Source organism: Arvicanthis niloticus, chromosome 24, assembly GCF_011762505.2.
Source record: "Arvicanthis niloticus isolate mArvNil1 chromosome 24, mArvNil1.pat.X, whole genome shotgun sequence".
Taxonomy (NCBI): domain Eukaryota; kingdom Metazoa; phylum Chordata; class Mammalia; order Rodentia; family Muridae; genus Arvicanthis; species Arvicanthis niloticus.
This window is the reverse complement of record NC_133432.1, coordinates 20,823,636-20,847,153: the sequence shown is the minus strand read 5'-3', so window position 1 is coordinate 20,847,153 and position 23,518 is coordinate 20,823,636. Positions and strand designations below refer to the sequence as shown.

The 23,518-nt window shown below is 47.3% G+C and overlaps 1 protein-coding gene across 9 annotated transcripts in view; it reads right to left on the bottom strand.

Moving 5' to 3' along the window:
• Nucleotides 1–23,518, bottom strand: part of Caln1 (calneuron 1) — a 474,231-nt gene that overhangs the window by 374,264 nt on the left and 76,449 nt on the right. Inside the window, exon 1 of one of the 9 annotated variants that reach the window (XM_076923060.1) lies at nt 18,387–19,263. The exons of the other annotated variants lie outside the window; for them this stretch is intronic. The gene's annotated coding sequence lies outside the window, so the exon portion shown is untranslated. Of the gene's footprint in view, nt 1–18,386; nt 19,264–23,518 lie in introns of those variants that run through there. 9 annotated transcript variants of the gene reach the window in all.

Genomic DNA, 23,518 nt, shown 5'->3' with positions numbered 1-23,518 from the left:
TGTTATCACAGGTCAATCATCCCAGTTACACATAAGAATTGCAACTTGAAATCCAGCATGGGCTACATAGTGTGTCCAAAGCCAGCCTTAACAACCGAGCCTTTGTGTCAAAATGCAAAGTAAAAATCTGGGCTGATTTTTACAGCTCAGTGTAGCTCAGTGGTACAGTGTTTGACCAACAAGCATAAAGCCCTGTATTTGATTCTCAGAGCCTGAAAAACAAAATTAAATTACTAGTTAGAAGAGAAGAAAAGAAAATGTGGTTTTGGCGGCTATCAATATTCTGTTGATAGTTACATTGATCTCTTACTGTGTGTTATGAGTTACATTTTTATCATAGTATGTATACAAAAGAAAAAACATACCATACAAGCTCAGTATGATTTATAGTTTCAGGCATATCCTGGGCGTGGGGTGGGGGTTTTAGAACAAATCCCTCAAGGTAAGAGGGGGTTATATGCCTAAATCCCTCTACAGTTCTCTATCCATGTCTATTAAAAACAAGTTATCACAGACTCTACCTCACAAGGTTGTTAAGAGGACTAAATGCGCTAATGTATGGGAATTACTTAGAAAAGTCAGATTATGTAACCAGCTCCAACTGCACCATAAACATCCTGAACTTTCACGTGCCTCCTAAATGTCCTCTCCTAGTTAAAGAGAAAAGCACCCAACCTGTACCGTTAAGAGTCCCCAAAGTTTGCCCTCCCCGACTTCTTCACAAGTTAGTTTACAAAGCAAGAAATGGACAAGAAAATGTCCTTTTCACTAGGCACGATGGTGCATCCCTTTAATTTTAACATTAGGGAGGTAGAAGCAGGCAGATAGATCTATGTGAGTTTGAGACCAGCCTGGTCTACTTAGTGATCTCAAGGCCATCCAAGGCTACATGATAAGACCCTGTCTCAAAAAAAACAAAAAATAAAAAACAAAAACAAAAACAAAAACAAAAAAAAAAAAAAACTGCAGAGGACCTGAGTTCAAACCCCATACCCCAGTCCAATGGCTTACAACTACTTTTAACTCCACTGCAAGGGGATATGACGCCCTCTGCTGGATTCTGTGGGTACCTGCATACATGTGAACATACTCTCTCACAGAGACACACATCCATATAGTCAAAAAATAAAATGTTTTTAAAAGACCTAAAAAAGTGGGAGAAAAAGGTCTGCTGACTCCACTTCATTAGTCATCCAGGGCTGAGCACATCATGGCTGGGTAACAAATGCCAGAGAGCACCAATAGGAACTGTCCTTACGATGGCCTTAATATATTTGCAACACCAATTCCTGCATGTATGAAATATCCTTCATGTGTTTTGATGATGGAAGAAAATATTTTGGGGTGGTGAGCATAATGATTTTGTGCTGAGCAAAGCAACCTTCGGTAGAGTGTCACCTGAAACCAGCTATGGAGGATCTGCCAAGGTATCAGCACTAAGCAGAAGGCTTCATTGAGCTGATGTGGGCGAGGTGGTTGAAGAGAGAAGTTGGGATAATCACGAGTGTAACTCACAGAGATGTATGTCTCCAGTCACAGGTACCTGTAATATGACTGTGGTAGTTTGTGTATGCTTGGCCCAGGGAGTGGTACTATTAGGAGGTTTGGCCTCATTGGAGTAGGTGTGTCACTGTGGGCGTGGGCTTTAATACCCTTGTCTTGACAGAATCGAGTATTCTGTTAGCAGCCTTCAGATGACGATGTAGGACTTTCAGCTCCTCCTTCACCGTGTCTGCCTGGATGCTGCCATGTTCCCACCTTGATGATCATGGACTGAACCTCTGAACCTGTAAGCCAGCCCCAATTAAATGTTGTCCTTATAAGAGTTGATCATGGTGTCTGTTCACAGCAGGAAAGCCCTAAGACAGTGACCATACCCAAAGTCTTTCTGGATGTTTCTGTTCACAATTCCCCTGCACCCAGAGTGGCATCCTGGGGGAGCGTCTCTACAGTCTTCCTCATAACATGTTTACCTGGTCCACGATAAGCCTAGTTTTATGGGCTCTGGACAAATCACTCTGGGTCTATGGCTTACAACTACATAGCAGTGATTCCAGAAGCCCTTCACAGGATGCTAAGCATTCAGGCAGATGCCTGTCCTTGCAACCCCTTGCACTTTGTGTGGCCCACTCCTATGTATATATGGCACACTTTTACTTTTATACTTCCCAAGACCAAAATTCCCTATCTCCAGGCAACTGTGTCAGACCCTTTGAAAAATGAAAAGAAATATCCTAGAGCCACGCATCTCAACATTGGCTGCTCCAGAGGCTCATGGAAGAACTAGGTCCCATCTGCCATCCACCTGGGAAGCTTCTGATGTCACTGCGGTTGGGGTTGGGAGGGGGAAGACAGGCACTAAACCTAAAGCATCCCTGGAATGAGCTGGATTTTCAGGTTCAGACAAGTTGAAGAACTGCTGGTCTGAAATGTCAGCTAAAGATTCCAACACTGGTGGCTGGGGACGTGGTTTGGCGAATCCATAAAGTACTCACCATCCAAGCATGAAGAAGGTGGAGTCCTAGAACCCATGTTCTAAAAGAAGAAAAGTTCTGTGTGTGGTGGTGTTTGCTGCTAATCCCAAGGCTGGGGAGGCAGAGACAGGTGGGATTCTGGAGGCTTGCTGGCTACCTAATCTAGCCTACTTGATGAGTTGCAGAGTTACCCTAGCCACTAAGAGCAGTCACACCTCCTCCCTGTACTACTTAACTCCAAGACAGAGACAAACGTTCCTCTTCAGGCAAAAAACTTCCACTCAGGGATCTCAGGGTAGAAGTACAAGAGAGTGTGATGGGTCTAAGTGTTCCCTGGCTTTGGTCTCTCTGGTGTATGGAATTTTGAGTCAGCCTGTATCATAGCTCATAGTTCCAGAATGATGTTGAAATCCCAGTTTGGACCAAGGAGAGTAGTATTCAACACTACTTACCCTTCCTTTTAATATGGGATACTGGGGCCGGGGCCGGGGCCGGGGCCGGGGCTAAGTTGTAGAGTTTTACCTACCATTCATGAGGCCCTGTATGTACCACTTAAACTGGGCATGGTGGTACATGTCTGTCATCCCAAAACTCAGGAGGCAGAAGCAGGAGGATCAGGATTTCAAGGTCACTCATGGTATGATGACAAGTCTGAAAACATCCTAGGATCCATGAAACTGTCTCAAAACCCAATAAGATAAAATATGATGTTCTTCTCCACTGTCTACTACCCTATGGGGGCCCCAAGGGGATTATATGCTGAATTCCAGAAGGCTAGAAAGAAATAAATCTTAATCTTGTTGGGTGCTGAGAACCAGACCACTTCAAGGTGTCTCTAAAGGCTTCGGGAGTCAGCCATGCTGGAGCTATCAGAGATCAGAAACAGTGGCACCACTCAGCAAACTTGAAGGTTCGGTCTTGATGGGCAAAGAGAATCTTCTGCCTCTCCTTTTCACTTTGAACACCAAAGGACTTGGGAAGGAGCACAGTGCACAAAACAGGTTTGAAAAATACCATATCCATCTTAAGAAAAATAGTCTGTCTCAGCTTTTAGTCCCTCAATTTACCCAAATAAAAACCGAATGAAGTGTTTTAACTGAGTTAACAAATTCAGGCCCAGGGAACGTGAACACTGGACAAGTTAATTACAGATGCTGAAGGCAAGACTTTATGAATGTCCACCCCAGACATACTAACTAATCTGGCATCCTGGGCAACTTATAACCCTGGTTGTGTCTTTGGTTTTATTGTTTCATATTTGCTTTGGTTTGTTTTCTTTTGTTTTGTTTGCAGCGCTGGGAAATGGACCTAGCACATCCCACATGCTAGGAAGGCACTTTCTCAGCCCCTTCCTGGGGGATTCTAGGTAGATACTCTCCCACTGAGGCACATCCCTAGCTTCTCACTGGGGGATTCTAGGCAGGGGCTCTACCACTGAGCCACGCCCCCAGCCCCTCACTGGGGGATTCTAGGCAGGGGGTCAACTGCTAGGCCTGCTTTTTAGTTTTGATTTTGAAACAAGGTCTCAAATCCAGGCTGGCCTTGAACTTACCACCCTTGCACCATAGCTGACCTGAAAAGGCCTGCACTGGGATGCCTGATGTATCCTTATTTCTCCATCTATAAAACGTGGGGAACAGTGAACATAGAAGATAGGGCAGTATTCTCTGTACTGCTGTGATTCTGTGTGCCTTCTTGCTAGTTATGGCATGTGTGCTTATGTGCATCTGTAAAAAAAAAAAAAAAAAAAAAAAAAAAAAAATGCATCATCAACCATAGATCAGATTTAAAGACAGAGCAAGTGATTTTTCAAATGAGCAGCAGGAATGCCAGAGGCTGCAATACTACATCAGTGTGCAGTACAGATGTTTTTGGCTATAAAGATGTTTACACAGTAATTAGGCCTGTTATCAGTACACACAGAGATTACGCTTGTGGAATGAATGAAAGTCTCACAGACTGCCCTGCTTCTCATCACATTTGAAGTGCCTTCCTAATTCTTGAGTTTGCTAAAATAAATTCGCTTTCCACTAACAGAATCACGGGTGGGGGTGGGGGAAGGGAAGCTGTGCTGGAGAGTGGACCCACGTGACCAAACACGTCACCTAACCACCGCACTCCTCGTTTCCCCATCTACATCTTAGTGAGACGACTAAGTTCCACTGTAACACGGCATTATCAGTTCGGGAGATGGCTCAGCCATTTAATCAATCACCACACAAGCACAGGAGCCTGAGGTGGCTCTCTAGAGCCCACATAAAATGCAGGCCCTGTATCGGCCATAGGTCTTGTCCTCCTAAAGCAAGATGGGAAACAGAGACAGGAAAATTCCAGATGCTTATAGAGCAATGAGGCTGTTGTACAGCAGGACCAGCAAAGGTAGTGCACATCAAAACAAGGCAGAAGGTAGGGACCGGCAACTCAGATTGTCCTCTGAGCTCTACACACTCACTGTGGTGTTCCCACCCTGCAAACACACACATGCATGTGTGTGCACAAGCACACATACAGAGAGAGAGAGAGAGAGAGAGAGAGAGAGAGAGAGAGAGAGAGAGAAGAAGAAGAAGGAGGGAGGGAGGGAAGGAGGGAGGGAGGGAGGGAGGGAGGGAGGGAGGGAGGGAGGGAGGGAGAGAAATACAGAGACAGAGAGAAAGAGAGAGTACAAGAGTGTTCTGGCAAGTTTGCTCTGGCAGTGGTGGTTAATACTGATTGTCAACTCAACAAGGATGTAGACCCAGAAGACAAGCTATAAACCTCTGGGCCTGCCTGTGAGAGAGGTTCTAAACTGGCTTAACTGGGGTAGGATGACCCACCTTGAATGAACTGTGACCTTAGCACCAGTGTTCATCTCTCTCTGATTCCCTGACTGTGGATGCCATGTGACCGGCTATCTCACTGTCCTGCCACCATGCAGGACAGTGATGGATGGTACCCTCAAACTAAGCACTATGGCAAAGCCTGCCATCCTTAAGTTGCTTTTGTCGGATATGCCATAACAGCAGTGAGGAACACACATGCAGTCTTTCTTCCCTCGAGCAAGAAACAATGTGTATGTCATAGTCAGCTCTCCTATTGCTGTGATAAACATCTTGACCTTTCCTTGGGAAGAAAGGATTTATTTAGCTTACACATTATGGTCCATCATCCAGGGATGCCAAGGTGTGAATTCAAACCAGTAGCTTGATGCAGAAACTGCAGAGGAACATTGTTTACTAGCTTATTCTCCATAGCTTGCTCAGCTGTCTTTCTTACATAACCCAGGCCCACCTTCCCGAGGATGGTACCACCCACAGCAGACTTGGCCCTTCTACATACCCCACAGGGGCTGGAGAGATGATGCAGTGGCTAAAAGCACATACTGGTCTTGAAAATGACCTGTGTCTTGAAAGGGACATCCACATGGTGGCTCACAACCATCTGTAACTCTAGTTCCAAGGTATCCAGCACTCTCTTCTGGCCTCCATGTATGCTAGACATGCATACAAATGTACATGTAGACATTCGAGCAAAACACTCATACACATTCAATTAAAATAGTAAATCTTGAGAGAGAAAGAGAGAGAGAGAGAGAGAGAGAGAGAGAGAGAGAGAGAGAGAGAGGATCCCAGAGACTTGCCTATAGGTTAGTCTGATGGAAACAGTTTTTTAATTGAGGTTCCCTTCTAGTTTGTGCCAAGTTGACAAAAATGAACCAGCACAGTGAATAATTAAAGTTGGCAAAGGAGAGGGATAGTTTATAGGTACAGTCTCTCCCATGAACTCATGTGTTCAACATCGGTTCCCTGTCCGGGAAGTTTGGTGAATCTCTGGAATAGAGAGCCTAGGTGGCAGACATAAGCCAGTAGGGCATGCCTTGAGAATTACAGTTCTACCAAGCTGTTTCTTGTTCTGCCAAAGTGTGAGAGCAAGACAGACTAGAGGACCCGCCACCATCCATTAGCTCCAGCCACAATGCTTTCCCTGCTGAGCTAGGCTGTTCCTCTGGACAGTGAGCCAAAAGAAACTGTTTCTCCATTAAACTGTTCCTGCCCAGTGTTTGGTCAGAATCCAGGAAGGAACTGCTGAATTGCATAAGGAAAGTCCTCTCCAACACTGCCTGAGATATGTACACTGAGTTGTAGTCATAAGTCTGACACATGAGACCCTGTCCTAGTCGGGCTTCTGTTTTTGTGTTACATCACTCTTACCAAAAGTAACTTAGAGGAGAAAGGGCTTGTTTCATCTTCTACCCCCGTGTCACAGTCCATCATTGAGGGAAATCAAGGCAGGAACCTGAGTGTACGCCTACTCATTATTCCAGGAAACACTACCTCTAACCAAGGAACTTGCTCACACCCAAGGAAGTACATGAACAGAAACCATGAAGGATGCTATGTGCTACCTTGCTCACAGACTCATACTCAGCTAGCTTTCTTATACAGCCCAGGCCCACTTGCCTTAAGGAATGATGCCGCCCATAGTGGACTGTATCAGTTAACAATGAAGATAATACCCCACAGCCATTGTCATGGGCCAATCTGATCTGGTAAGTTCTTCAGTTGAGTTTTCCTCTTCCTGAGTAACTCTTATTTTGTATCAGCTTGACAATAAAAATTAACCAGCACACCTCCAAATTGGATGTGTCCTGAGACTGTAGATAGGTCATCCAAAAATATACCCACATTCCAAGTAACAAGCACTCTGTATTTTTTTTCTTCCTGTTTTCCAAAGATAGTATTCCACCATAATAAATATGTCACCAACATAATTAGCTTTACCGTCTAATTTGTTTTCCAATTGCCAAAGTTTTGTTAATGAAAAAGTGCCAATGATTTGTAGTCACGATACCAACTTTGGGGCTCCTGTACTAGAACAATAATGCGTAATGTTCAGAGATGACTTTTTAATGAATATTTAATTGCTCTATTCTTTCTAAGTATAAATTATGCTTTCAGTAAACACTGTGAGTACTAAGGAGGCAAAAATTTCACTTCTCTCTGCTAAGTTATGCTGGTAAGTTCCCTAGGAATTCATTTAAAGGATGGAAACTGATCTGTGTTTCATACTTTTATAGGGAGGAATTCCAGACAGTGATTTGGGGGGGAGTAACTTGTTATAGCAAGCAATGTATGAGGAGTTTTTAAAGGGTTTTTTTTTTTTTTTTTAGAAGTTTGTGTGTCTGTGTATATGGGGATATGAGCCTGTGAGTGCAAGTGCCCACTGAGGCTAGAAGATCCTCTGGAGCTAGAGTCAGAGGCTGTTGTGAACTGCCTGGTGTGAGTGCTGGGAATTGAACTCAGGACCTCTCGAAGAGCAGCAAGTGCTCTTAACCACTGAGCCATCTCTCCAGCCCCAAGATGTGAGGATTTTAACATGTTCACACACACACACACACACACACACACACACACTTATACGTACATACGCGTGCCTGAAATATTAAGGGTCTAGAGGGTGAACAATCAGAAAGGCACTTTCGTTGCTTAATGTAACATCTTGGTATTTCTTAATGTCTTACATCTTCTTTCTAATGTCTTAATTTCTATTTAAAAACAAAAGAAGGCTTAGATTTTAAGAGTTTCTGAAAACTAAGACTGCTGGGTGATCTGGGTGTGGTGGAGCCAATCTGTCATCCATCCCAGCACTTGAGAGGTGGGGGCAGATGGGTCAGGTGGTCAAGTTCAGTTGCAGCTACTTGCAGGAAGCTTGGGGTAAATCTGGACTATGAGAGATCCTGTCTCAAACAAACAAACAAGCAAAAAAAACATAAGTAAGTAAGTAAGATTGTTGAACTTGAAATGATGGGTTATACTTGTCATCTAAAAACTCAGAAGCTGAGGCAGGAGGATCCCAAGTTTTATGTCAGCCCATGCAACATAGCAAGACCCTGCCTCAACAAAAGAAAGGTTTATTTTGTTTGTGTGTGTGTGCCTGTTTGTGCTCATGCCTGTGCTACCCCTCCTTGTTGTTTTTTTCCACTTTGTCTTTTGCGACAGGGTCTGTCACTGACCTGAAGGACAGTCTGGCTGGCCAGGGAGCCCCAGACATTTCCCATCCCCAGGTCCTCAGCACCATGACTACAGATATGCTCCACCATACCTGGCTTTTTCACATGAGTTCTGGAGCTGAACTCAGGGCCTCATCCTTACAAGGCAAGCATTTTGCCAACTATCTTCCCAATGCAAAAGAAGTTTACTTTCTGAACTAAAAAAATTCTTCCTAACAAGATAAAATAAAACAAAGGAGCACGCATCGGGAAGTCTAGGCAAAATTAGCATTGCATCTTCTGTCTCCTAATCAGAACCATGGGATTTTGACATTAAAATTTCAGAACAGGGCTAAGTAGATGGATAAGAGCACTTGCTATGAAAGAAAGAGGACCTGGGTTCAAAACCCCAGTACCCACTTAAAAGCTGGGAATGGCCACATGTGCATCTGTCATCCCAGAGCTGTGGGATGAGAGACAGGTAGAGGCTATAAGCTCACTGGCCAGGCAGCCTCCTCTGGTTCAGACCCTGTCTCAGAAACTAAGGCAGAGAACAATAAGGCGGGGATCTCATGTCTTCTGGCCTCTGCATAGGTGCACATGAATACACCCATAATAAAGTACATGCAACAGGTGGACATGTGCACACACGTGTGCGTGGGCGCATGCACACACACACACACAAATATATCTTTAAAAAAAATTTTAACAAAGGCCAAGTGTGATGGCTCCTATGTAATCTCTACATTTGGAGGTGGGGTATGGAGGATTACCACAAGTTCAAAGTCAGCCTGGACTATATAATAAGGCCCTGTTTGCCCTGCTGCCAAACGAAAGGATTCCAAATACGTTTTTCCAGTTGTAAGGGAAATATACATTCACTTTGTACATTCATTTTTTTTTCTCCATTTTATGCATATGGATGTTTGGTCTGTATGAATGTGTGTGTAGTGCTGGTACCCAGGGCAGTCAGAAGAGGGCATCAGATCCCCGAGAACTAGAGTTTTAGGCTGCCATGTAGGTGCTGGGAACCAAACCCAGGTCCTCTACAAGAGCAACAGGTGTTCTTAATCACTGAGCCACCTATCCAGCCCCTGAATTCATTTTCAAACCAACAAAATAAAATCTCAGTCATTCACAGTACCCCTATCACTAGGCAAGCGTGGTTAACATTTTCGGTCCATTTCTTTCCATCCGTTATTTTATGCCATTTTTTTTTCCCCCAGCAGAACTGAAATTGTACTACAAATGCATCTTTTTTTTTTTTCTGTCCCCACATTTAATTGGCACACTAGAAATCACTAAATTAAGGTCAGCAAAGCATTTTCTCTCCATCTGTCGCTTGGAAGCACAGCAATCCCGTATTTCGATTCTCACACATACAGGCTGGGTTTCCTGGAGGTTCATCCTGGACCTGTGCAGGATGCTGGGGGAGCTCGGGAAAACACAAACCGGGAGAGCTGAGTGTTGGTGGCACGGGCCTGCCATTCCAGAACTGGGGAGACTGAGCCAGACTCGTTGTGAAATCCGGAGCATCCTGAGCTACAGAATGAGACCCTCCCTGCCTGAAACAGACAAACAAACAAAGGCCTGGGGAGATGATTCAGTGAGGAAGAACACTTGCTGCTCAATAGGAGAGCCGAGTTCAAATCCCCAGCACCCAGGGAGGAAGCTTGATGTGGTTCTGGGTGGCATGCTGTATGTGTCCACACTGTGTGTGTGTGTGTGTGTGTGTGTGTGTGTGTGTGTCTGTGTGTGTGTGTGTGTGTCTGTGTGTATATATATATATATATATATATATATATATATATATATATATATCTGTTTGTGCCTGCATGTGTGTGTATCTGTTTGTGTGTGTGTGTGTTTGTGTCTGTGTGTCTGTGTGTATATATCTGTTTATGTCTGCATGTGTGTGTATTTGTTTGTGTGTGTGTGTGTGTGTGTGTGTGTGTGTGTATGGGGATAGGGATGGACAGGAGTGTCACCAGGGGTTTCTGGGCTTCCAGCCCAGCTCCATGTTCATTTAGCCCAGTGGTTCACAACCTTCCTAAAGCTGTGATGACCCTCATGCTATGGCAAGCCCCGACCACAATGTTATTTTTGTTGCTACTTTGTAAGTGTAACTTATGCTAACTGTTATATAAGTGTCAACTTTGCTACTGATGTGAATCATTATGTAAACCTCTGACAGCAGGACATATGAAACGTGACCCCTGTAAAAGGGTCACCCAACCACTCCAGGGGTCTCAACCCATAGGTTGAGAAGAACTGAGTTAGAGATACTGTCCCAAATAAGGTGGAGACTTTCAGAGCAGGACACACAACATCCGCCGGCTACCTCACACGTGTGTACATATAACACAGGTACACACACACACCGCTCTCACATAGCCCAGCCTAGTACTCTTACATATCTACCAAGATTCTTAAAAACATCATCACAATAGCCAAGATACGGAACCAATGAGCTGCCCACCGACAGAGGAGAGGGTGAAGAAAACCTGACGCACAGACACGGTGGGGCTTTATTCAGCCATGAACAAGTCAGAAATGTCACTTTCATGAAAACAGTAAGTTAGACTCAAGACAAGATAAACACCGCGTTTCTCTCACTTGCAGAGCCTAGAGTTTATGGGGATCTATAAAACAATTGTTATGTATGGTATAAAAGCCGAAGAGAGACCAAGGGAAGGAAGGAGACTCAGGAGGGAGAAAATGGGAACAAGAGAAGAAGAAGGTATCGGGGCGAATCACACAACGTGTGTAGCATCACTATACACCAATTAAAAACACAACAAAGAGGCTTATCAAGATGGCTCAGGTGGTAAGGGTGCTCACAGCCAAGCCTGGTGACCTGAGTTCAGTCCCTGGGACTTAGAAAGTAGAAGGAGAGAACATATTTCTGCAAGAAGTCCTCTGACTTTCTCGCATACACACACATAGTGTGCATGCACACACACATACACGCATGCATACACATTTACAATAAGTAAATGTTTTCAAATAACAAAGAATAATAAATAAATACAGTCATGCCACAGGCCTGTTTACATTTTTCCTGAGCCTCCTCCCAACTCAGCACCAACTCCACATGCTGAACTGGTTCTTTGCCTCTCTAAAAGTCATGCTTGGCTCCACCAGCCTACCTCTTGTTCATCGAACACATCCAGCTCAGCCCTACCACAGGACCTTTGCACAGGCTGCTCCCAACTGTTCCACAGCTCCATCTTCTGTGGCTTCAATTCTGTTGTCAGTGTAAATGTTTTCCCAAGGAGACGTTCCTTGCCTACCCAATCTCAAATAGCCCTTGCAACTCAATGATATCTGGTTATTTATTTTATTTTACTTTATTTTATTTTAAGACAGAGTCTCCCTATGGAGCCCAGGCTGACCTCAAGCTCACAGCAACCATCCTGCCTCAGCTTCCCAAGCGCTGGGATAACCGATGTGTGCTGCCACACCCTGTTTCTGTAATTTGACGTCTCTATTTTACCTTGTTCTTTTAGCCTTACGCCTCCAGAACACAAGAGCACTGCCTCTGGCTGATAAACTCACCATTCCTCCCTCCCCACCCCACCCGTGCAGAGCCTGAAAGAGCCTCTTTGTACTCCTGAGCTGGATGAATGAAGGAGACTTAAGTGCCTGGATTTGACCGGCATGGGATAAAACAACCTACTTTAACTGGCCACGTTCATAGCAGCAGAGATTCCCTAATGAGCCATTTTAAAATAGGTCACTACCTTCTCCCACAGTCTAGGCCTGGAGAACAGCTCGAAGCCTTGTCTATGGGAAAACAAACCAATTATGTAGTCTTGGTAACCCCAGAATACTGCTTCACCTGAACCAGCCACCCACCTGTCTCAGTTAGACCCTCCTCTGCCTCCTTTGTCAAATGGAAATCTGGAAGGCTGGCCTGGTGGTACACACCTGGAAGCTCCTGACTTGGGAGATGGAGGCAGGAGGATCAGGAGTTCAAGGTCATCTTCCAATATACCGCTGAGTTTGAAGTCAGCCTGATCTACACAAGAGACTCCGCTTCAAAAGAAGAAAAAGAGGGAGGGGAAGAAAAAGAGAGGGAAGGAAGAAAGGAAGAGGGAAAGGAAAAAGAAATTTAAAAGAAAACTAGAAGCGAACCAGCGGTGGCGCAGCCCCTAAGGCATCCGCCCGCAGAGGGCGGGGGCCCCTCTGCGCTCTCTCTCTACCCCGCGGGTTCGAATCCCGCTCGCTCCTGCGCGTCTCCTCCCGCGTAAGAAAAAAAAAAAGAAAGAAAGAAAGAAAGAAAAAAAAAGAAAGAAAGAAAGAAAGAAAGAAAGAAAGAAAGAAAGAAAAGAAAAGAAAAGAAAAGAAAAGAAAAGAAAAGAAAAGAAAAATAGAGATTGTTCCAGAAAATGACTTCTTACATCCATGACGTTTAAGAAGCTTCCAACTGCGTCTATCAGACGTGCCCTCAAGCGCTACACGTTCAGACCAATCACCCAGTCACCGCCTGTGCAAGCTAGGCTGGGCTGCTGAGATGTCTGAGTGGCGAAAGCCATCGCCAAACAAGCAGAAAGACCAGAGTCAGGTCTACAGAACCCATGTGAATGCTTGGTGGGTGGCACTAGCCATCCGTAATTACAGTAGTGGGAATAGAGAGACAGGAGACGACCCTCCCTCAGCAAACTGGCTAGCTTGACTAGCCGGATCAGTGAGCTCTGGGTTCAACTGAGAGGCCATGTTTCAAACAAACCTTGAAGAAGACTCAAAAAAAAAAAAAAAAAAAAAAGAATCCAAAGGGCCTCCACATGCACCTGTGTGTATACCCACCTGTACACACACACACACACACACACACACACACACACACACACACTATTGAGGAAACAGGAAAAGGTTGGAATCATTTGCTGCCACTGAAACACAGGAAGCTCTAGACAGTTCTAGCCTCCAGCTCCCACGGGTGCCAAGCTAGCTCTCCATCCCAGATCCAGGCAGCACTTGCAGAGCAGGCTGACAAGCTGAGTTCAATCCTTGAGATGCAGCTTATAAGAGAAAACAGATTCGGCTGAACTCTGTACACACCCCATGGTTCAAGCACCGGGCGCATATGCAAACCAACCAACCAACCACAGGCTTAGCAATTAAGAGCATCAACTGCTCTTGCAGATGACCTGAGTCGGGATCCTCGCTCCCTTGCCAGGTGGCTCACGACCACCTGTAACTCCTGCTCCAGAGGGATCTGATACCTCTGGCATCTCAGGGTGCCTGTATTCACCTGCATAATGCTGGCTTTACATTGGTCTCAGCCACAGCCCCTCAGGCTTGACTGGTCCACAGCATCAGCAGGTGAGCATCCGGTCCTCTGTATTTTCCCCTTCAGAGACACATCTCTCAGTATCACTGAAGCCCTGATGGAGAACTGAGTCCTAACCAAAGACTCCCGCTTATCCCCCAGCCTTTTCTCTGGTCCCTCCCTTGGTTTAACCTTTAAGCTCTAAAACTCCAAACGACCCCTTGCCCTCTAATACTGTATTTTGGCTTTAGAGGTTTGAGACAGGGTCTTCTATATTCCAGGCTGGCCTCAAACTCAATATGTCATTTAAGGTGACCTTGAATTCCTGATCTTCCCGCCTCTGTCACAGTCTCCCTGGATCCTGGGACTATAATTGTGCACCACTGCATGCCATTTCCAAAGTGCTGGAGATGTAACAGGGCTCCGTGTATGCTGGGCAAGTACTCTACCAACTGAGCCATATCCCCAGCCTATGTGGGACGCTTAACAATTAAAAAGATAAATCACTTTGAAAACCCCAGGTTAGAAGCAGCCATTGCATTTCGAGTCTCCTCCTTTCTCTGACTACACTGAGAATCAGCCTCAACCGGAGCCTTTGATCCAGGGAGGATGGCCCCATTGCTTGAGCGTCAGGGAGCATGCTGTCTTAAAAAAATCCCACAGACAACTGCTGGGTTGCAATCATGAGCAGAGATTACAGAGTCTGACTACCAGCATTTAAGCCTTGAGCAAAAGGCAAAGAGAGGCCACCCATCCTGTACCTGGGTGGAAAGATGTACAGTAGTAATAATGGAGAAGGAGAAGGAGGGAAAGGAAAACCAGAGGGGAAAGGAAAGGAAAGAGAAGGGAGGGAAAAGGGAAGAGGAGGAAGAGGAAGAAGAGAAAAATGAAAAGGGGAGAAGGAAGAAGAAACAGAAGAAAAAAAAGAAGGGAGAGGCCTAATTGGGCTGAGAATGTGGCTCAGCTGATACAGGGGTCTGCCAAGCTCACACAAAGCCCCGGGTTCCATCCCCGGCCCTGCATCCATGGGGCAAAGTAGCACATGCCTACATCCCAGCACTCAGAAGCCGTGGCAGGAAGGTCACAAGTTGGAGGCCAGCCTGAGCTACAAGCCAAATCTTATCTTGAGAAAATAAATAAATAAAGTAGGGTGGGACTCAAATATCTGAAGCTCATCATATCAGAGTCAGAATTACCTCATAAGAACCAGCTCCCCCTCTTTACCCCACCCACCACCACCACAAACAATGCATGTCACTATAGTGATGGGTTGGCAAGCTCCCCACTGGACACACGGCCTACAGGACCAGCTCATAGAGACACTCTCATGCCAGTGACCCCAAAACACACCGGCTCTCCCAAGCACATGTGCCTTGCTAAGGCAATTTCTAAGCAGGGTCCGGTAGCACGGACCTATAATTCCAGCCCTGGGGAAGTGGAGGCAGAAGACTTTGAATCTGGAGTTCAAAGTCATCCTGTCCTACACAGAAAAGCGGAAATCAGCTGGAGCCGCCACGTGAGAGCCTGTCTCAAAGAAAAGGAAGGGAGGGAGAGAAAGAAGGAATTCTAAATTGAAACCCTGCCCTGCCCTGTATTTTAAGCCCTAATGAGAAGATAAATGATAAATTCAAAAGGGTAGCTGTTGGGCTGGGAAGAGAGCTTTGTCTGTAAACGGCTTGCTGCACAAACAGGAGGATATGAGCCTGGGTCAGGCGTGGGGGCACACACTTATAATCCTGGGGATAGGGAGGCAGAGCCCGGAGGATCTCTGGGGCTTCAGGCAGAGACTAGAGGTCTCCTAGGGCTTCATAGCCAGCTTCACATATCTAGCAAGCACTAGAGTGAGCACACACATTCACACACATCCACACATATGCACACACACACACACATGTACCTACACAGACATGCGCACACATACACACCAGTAACATAATAATATACAATAAATTTTAAGAAATTTAAAAAAAATAGACAGATAGCACCTGATGGATGACAGACAAAACTGACCTCTGAACTCCACACTTGTGCACACACACACACACTTACACCTGCACACACACAAACACAAATACAAAAAAAAATGAAAGGAAAAAATGTAGTGGTTAGATATCCTCTACCCTGTCTGGCTACCACCCCTATCTACCAAAAGGAAGAGAGTCTGAGGATTCCCATTAAGACTTAACGGTGAGTCTTAGTAACACCGAATTTTCTCGGTGATACTAGCTGAATCAAATTATTTCTTTGTTGGTTCATTTGTTTTGAGACAAGGTCTAATGTGGTTAACTAATGTGATGATTGACTGATTGATTGAGAGAGTCTCACAATGCAGCCCAGTCTAGCCTCAATCCTCCTGCCTCAGCATCACAAGTGCAGGGGTCACAGACCTTAGCCACCACCCCTGGCTACTTACTCTCTTTCTACAAGCCTCAATGCCACACTGACAGTGAAGGCTGGGTGGGTGACAACTGTCACTTTCAGAATCTGAAAAGAGGTGACGTCTTAGTGAACAATCCTAAAACAGTTCTAAAAGGTCAGCCAGCGGCTTCAATGAAACCCCACAAGCTTCAACTGGCTCCGAAAAGGCCACCTTTCGGAAGCCATTCAGCTCATGAGCTGCCTTGGGCATCTGCCAGGACCCCATGTATTGATTACAGAGGTAATGAACAGTCTCCATGACCTGAGCATCCCTGGGAGGGTGCTGAACTAGGCACAGCAAGGGAGCTGCCAGCCCAGGAGAGATCTAAAGGGTCACCTAAGACTTCCTCCAACACCTCACAGTGCAGAATTAGGGAATAAAAGCCAACTGTAGGAAATGGGGACTTCACCCAGTGCTCTACAGTTGGTAGAGCACTTCCAGGAAATGAATACCCAGCACTGGGTGTCATCCCCAGTAATGCCAAAGAGAAAGTAAAATCGATAAAATAAGGGCTAGAGAGATGGCTCAGTGGTTGCTGCTCTCGCAGAGAGGACATGAGTTTGGTTCCCAGGACCCATGTCAGGTGGCTCACAACTATACTGTAACTCCAGCTCTAGGGAGATCCTATGGCTCTGGCCTCCAACACACACACCAAATAAATAAGAAACTAAGTAACAATAACAACTCACATTGTTACCATACCACTGATGCCCACCTTGCATAAATTAATTAATTAGTGAATTAATTAAAATGTTAAATCACCATCTCCAACAACCCCAAGGAGAGCTGGAATGGTGCTCTGTGGTCAGTATGTTTTGCACCACTCTGTAAGACAATTTCACACCAAACGGCTTTACAACCTTTGCTTAGCTCCGATTTGTGTGTGATTTGTGTGTGTGTGTGTGTGTGTGTGTGTGTGTGTGTGTGTGTGTGTGTGTGTAAGTTGATCTTTGAGACTGGGAGACAGCAGTTAGATGCAGAACACGAGTCCCTCCACGTGCAGAAATGCATGGGGTTAGAACAGTTGTTTCTATGGGTCTTGGTAACTCTGCAGCTCAGACTGTACTGGGCCACTGCAGAAGGTAGTTGATACCACAATTTATCAGACTTCACAGCCACACACTACCGACTCTTGGCTGCTATGTGTTGAACCCAGGAATGTCTCCTTTTTATGTAAAAACAATTTTAAAAAAAAGAAGAAGAAAAAGAAGAAGAATAGTCTGGGGCCTAGGGACGGCGCCCCAGTCTTGGCACCTAAGGAACTGCATGCAGGCACAGCTACCCCTGGAGGTAAGGAGTGAGGCGCAAATGAGATCTCTCACAAACTCCCGGTGCAAAGAAACAGCTTGGAGAAGAAACACCGGGATGGGGGCCGAAGATGCACGTGTCCAGCACTGTGGAATCAAACCGCGGCGCTCAGTCCTGGCTTAGCACCATCTGCTTATGGGTCAAAGTATCCTCGGGTCCTCCATAGCCCTGAGGCAAGACTAGAACTACCTGCTGCTGCCCTGGTGCCCTCAGACCAAGTCTGAGGAAGTTCACTCCCCGAAGCGCTGGTCTGGGGAAGCTGGGCACCCGGGCAAACCTGGCTTGCGCTAGAGAGGCGGGGTGTCTACCTCTGCCCTGGATCTGGATTAGTTCCAAAGCTTGCCACCCAGAGGTCCCGGTGGGGCTGCCTGAGGCCTCTAGAATCACCCCATGTGCTCCAAAACCACCGATCCTCCCCAAAGGGGGCGAGCATCAGGGGTGGGGAGATGGAGATGGAGTGAACCATACCTCCCACCTCCTTGGATAGATCACCATGACTCCAGCTTCCCGGAGACCAGGATGCCACCAAGGACTCCCACTTAGGCTGCGATGCGGATCGAATCCCCAAACCCAGAGCTCCCTTTTCCCACAACCTGGGTGTCCCCAGGGGTGCGCAGCCCAGTGGCCACTGGCACCCAAGACTCCACGAGCTGGGCACAGTACCGGGATTCCCACGAGTGAACCCAGGCCCTTCTGCAATTCCAGCGATCCTCACCCACCCTAAGCATCAAGAGAGATCAGGATGGTTCGGGTGACACCCCGGCCCCGAGAGGTGGGGTGCTTAGAGCGGGGCCAACAGGTCCGGGAGGCGCTTGTGGGCAGCACACCCGCCCACTACGAGACTCGCTAGGGTAGGGGCAACCGGGGAAGGGACCACAGAAGCAGGGAGGGAGGCAAGGATGCAGGGAGGATGCAGGATAAAGACTGGGAGAGAGCAGCACTCACCTCTCCTGGAGCAGGAGCTCCGCTGCCCGGCTGCCCAGGCACCTCCTCCGAGGCCCGCAGGGAGGGGGCGACGCGAAACCGAGCGCTCAGCCTGGCGCTCACACGCGTCCCCGCGCGAGCATCCTTCCTCTCCGTAGCCGGCTCCCACGGCGTCCCCCCACTCCGGTTGAGAGGCCGCTTTGCCCAACCCAGCGGCACACCGGAGCCCGGCGCAAGTCTTTCCTTTCCCTTGAGTCTCACAGCTGGGCTTTGCAGAGCCCGCGATGATCTAGGCTGCTCCTTTCTCCCCTGTCCTTGTCCTCGCCTCCCGTCTGGGGGAACGTGCGCCCCGCACCCCCTGCACCGCTCTCGCCTCTACCCCTCCCGCGCCCGCTGGCCGCGCGGGCTTAGCCCATGTGCGCGGCTGCCTCCTCGCTGCGCCCGGGAGCCCAGTGGCCGAGGCCCCGCCGGAGTTGCGCGCCCCAGAAACTCCATGCAGCTCCGGCCTCCTCCCCAGTGCCTCCCCGGTTCCTCCAGAGGAAGAAGCCTAGCGGTCTCTAGCAAGAAGATCCCCCTACCACTCTTGCCTTCTTCCCCAACACCGAGCCTGGAACCTGGTTGCTGGGTTGGCTTGGCCACCCCAGTCTCTCTTCGCTTTTCTCCCAGGATTGGGGACCTCCCACCCCCACCCCCACCCCCAAAGCCTCTCCAATGGCTCCCTCCGTTTCCAGGCAGCGCAACCTGAGGAACGCCTCGGTGCGCGCGCACTCACACTCGCTCTCACACACATGCACGCTGCACACACAGGCAGACACACGCGGGGGGCGAGCTGCAGCTTAGCAGCCGGCCCTCCTTCCTCTCCTCCCCAAAGAAGCTGCCCACGTTCACACTCGCCAATTGCTTGCTTCTCTCTATTAAACACCTCAACCCCAACTCAAGCACGCCTACCCCTACCTTAACTCCTTCTTCCCCGATGCCCACAGTTACACCTGAGTCCCCAGATGCCATGGGGAAGGAGGAGATGTCGACGCAAAGGCTGGCAGTCAAAACTAGGGTGAGATCAAAATGCTGTGAGCCGTCCCTTCGCTATGTCTAGGAAAGGCATAAGCACACACACCCATCTCTCATCCCGCCTCCCTAGAGCCTCAGAACATGTGGCCTGTCCCCAGTTCTACCAAGGTCATAGTATAGATTCCATAAGAAAGAATGGGTGCCTACCTTGACACAAGGTGTGGCGTGGAAACTTCACAGATCGTTTGCAGCCTAACCTGAAGCTGACTTCCCAAGTCTACACCCAGGAAGAATCCTGGTTTCCCTTGCCCCACACTTGAAGGGCAACAATTAGCTTTGAGTCACCACTTAGCCTTCCCCAGGGGGGCCATCTGGCTGCCATTCAAGTATCCAACTGCTGAGGTGATACATCTTGCTACTAGAAGTAGTCTTATCAAGAAAAAGATCAAAGTAACAAGTCACCTACCCTCGACCCCAGCCCCCCAGAGCTTCTCATAACCCCTTCCTGTTCCTGCTTGGGTGAGCCAAGAGAGAGAGACAACAACCCACCTGGATGGCACTAGCTTTTCTGGTATCCCCCTTTTATCTGAGCTGCCAGGATCTTACTTCCTATGAGGACCATGGATCCCAAGCTCAGCAGCCTGCACTGTCAGAATCAAAGACGTGGAGAAATTTCTTGCTCCAATCAGGAACAACCCAGGGAAAGTCATCCTTAGCGTTTCTTCCAAAAATGCTCGGCCACTACCTCTCCGTTGGCTGGCTCTGCTGCCAAGGGAGTTTGGGCACTGGCCCTGGCAGCCAGTCACACAAGTTAATCGAGATCCCCTCCCTGTCTGGACCTCCTGGCCTGCCGCCTGAGCTGCAGGTTTTTTGAGTCCCCACAGGGCTTGCTACTGCTGGCACACCTTTGACATTTAAGATGTCTTAGCCTACCACAGTACTTTTTTTTTTTTTTTTTTTTTTTCATGTCCCGGCTTCCCTTCCCAAATTGTCTTAGAGCCTCCTTGGGACACCGGGTGAGCTGAGTGTGTTTGTTTTACAGATGTGTGGAAAGGGTTTCCACAAAAACGTGATAAACGAGCCAGGTGTGGTGGGGCACACCTGCCATTCTAGCACTGAGGAGGTGGGCGCAGGATAACCTGGACTCGGAGTTACCAGTGACACCTGTGAGTTTCCAGGACAGGCTGAGCTACCATCTGAAACCCGGTCCTGTGGGGGGAGGAGGGAATGGCAGGTAGATAAATACAGTGGGGGGAAATCTCAGTACATACGTGGGTAAGGATCACAGTTTTTGTGTGAGGGAGTATGGGTATGCATGGGGAGGCTAGAGGACGTCATGGATGTTCTCAGTTACCATCCGCCTTGTTTCTTTTTTGAAATGGGTTCTTGCCATTTTGAATTGCAGGCTACACATTGATTGGCCAGCACACTCCTGGAATTCCTATCTCTACCTCTCCAATATTTATTTACACAAGTATGTAAGGCCATACCAACCCAGTTGTTGTTGTTGGGTTTTGGGGGGATTTTTGGCATGGATTTCTGGATTAGAAGTCAGGTCCTCTGGGACCTGAGAACCTGTTATATCTACTTTGAGGGTAGCTCTCTATTTAACCGGGCCCTGAGCTCCCCCGGGGTCACCCTGTCTCAGCCTCCTGGCTTCTAGAGTGGCAGGTATGGAGCATCACTCCCAGCTGAAAGCGATGTCTTCTAACAATCTGAAGCCCTTTTAAGAAATTCTCTTTCAGGATGGAATGCAGGCCAGCAAAGCTCAGCTCAGTGGCAAGACAGCAAGGCTATCCCCACACAGGGAGTTCCAGGATGGGGCGCAGGGGGTGGGGGGAGGGTAAAGAGTGAGCCACATGACCAGTGTCAGACACACCAGGTAAAAGTTCTCACTCTGTCCTCCCCCCCCACCCCACCCCCGCCTATGGACAAGTGATTTGTTCTTTCTGAATCTTGCCATCCTCGTCTGTGAAATGGGACCAATACGGACATCCACCCCCTTTAAGGTCTTTGTAAAGATTAAATGCCACTCTGTGAAATAACAGTATACTAAGGGGTCACTCAACTCCAAGTCTACAGTACACTTCAACAAAGTGGGCCTTTGTCATTGTGTTGTGAAAATTCTTACCCTGGACACATCAGCCCCCTCTTCATAATGCCCCCCTAATAATAAAACAGTTCCCCCAGAATTCACCCTGGGAACCAGTGACTTGACTGGGCTTACTGACAAGGCATGAACGAGAAGTTACTAACAGGACCAGGGTGGCCCCAAAATATACAGGAGTCTTCACCCAGCTTAGACAATGGTATACATACGTATATACAACTGTATATATGGAAACCCTTAACTAACCTTTTTCTAGACTACATACTCTAGCACAGCGATTCTTAACCTTCCTAGGGCTATCTTTGCCCCCAAGTCTTAATTCAACAATTTTAGTTTTAGGGCTACCCACTATTCCTGTAAAGCAGTGTGACTCTCAACCTTCCTGACCCTGAGACCCTTTAATATAGTTCCTCATGGTATGTGTGGTGACCCCCGACCTTAAAAATCATTCTGTTCCTACTTCATGACTGTAATTTTGCTACTGTTATGAATCATAATGTAGATATTTTTGGAGATAAAAAGTTTGCCGGGGGTCGCGACCCACAGGTTGAGAACCTCCACTCTAGCACCTTTCAGCCCCCGCCCTACCAAGTCCACCCACAGTTACTGGAGTGGTTAGAGAGTTCAATGGCCCATCTTTTAAAAGGGAACACCAATAGTTAACAAACATTCTTGCCAGTAGACACAACTAACATGACAAAGAGAGCAGCTGTTTTGCACAAGGACCTGCAGCTTACAAGGAGTCAACACATGTCAAAGATGTGACCTAAGGAAGGGGGCATCAAGGGTCTGTCTCCTCAGGCACATCAAGAACTGAAAGAAAGTAGCTGGCTTTGGGGATCACGATAAAGGCAGAGTGTCTCACTGCCCTCACTAACTACAACTATTATAAGGCTTCCAGGTTAAGGGAGAAACTGGGCCAAGGAACCTGATACTTGTTTAACTTATTAGATAAATAGGATATTCGATAAATGTGTAAAACACACACACACACACACACACACACACACACACACTTTCTAGTTAGATAAGGACTGGTCTAGGAAAATACAGAGCCCTGGGAGACAATACCTTCTGTCCTCTTCCTGACTTTGGGATTCTGTGACAAGCGTGAGGCAGGGGACAATCACAGTCTCACTGGTACAGATCATTTTCTGGAGTGCCCAGGTCACTCTGCACCTCTCTCTTCCTTTCTTTTTGTCTCTCCTTCTTTTCGTTTGCCCATTAATTGATAGATCTACCTTCCAGTACTTCAGACAATCAGGAGCAGAAAGCAAGAAGGGGGCCTGCCGTGCTCCAAACAAAAGTGGTTGGAGATTTAGAAAAGAAAAAACAAAAAGAGAAAGAAAGGTTGGACCATGGAAACAGCTCAGCAGACAAAGGCATTCTTGGCCAAGTCTGATGACCCCTCCCTCATCTCTCTGCTCTGTTCTGCTTCTCTCATGGTCAGGTCCAGTCTGCTGGCCATGTTCAGTCTGTCTCTCTCTCTCTCTCTCTCTCTCTCTCTCTCTCTCTCTCTCTCTCTCTCTGCTCTGAAGTCTTCCAGATGCCTCTGGTTGTCCTCTCTGTCATATCTACAATAAACACCTTCCCTTTAAGCATACAGTGGAGTGGTCATGTCATCAGTTTATACACTAAGGAAGTCATCAACCCTGAGTTTGCAAGTAGAAAACACTGAGTTTTTGTAGGTGTTTATGATATCTTAAAAAAATGCATGAAGAGGTTAATTGGAGAAACTATTCCGGGTCTGGAAAGGTGGCTCAGTGGGTAAGGTACCTGTTGTACAGTCATGAGGACCTGGGTTCAGATCCATAGAACCCAAGTAGCAGGAGTCTGTAATCTCTGATAGACTCCAACCATGATGTGGGAGATGCAGACAATAGAATTCCTGGGTGCTCACAGGCTAGCTCACCTACTACACAGTGCAGCTATCAGCAGAAGACAGACCCTGTCTCAAAAAAGGTGGAAGGCTAGGAACTCTGGCCTCCACAACACACACACACACACACACACACACACACCAAACAAACAC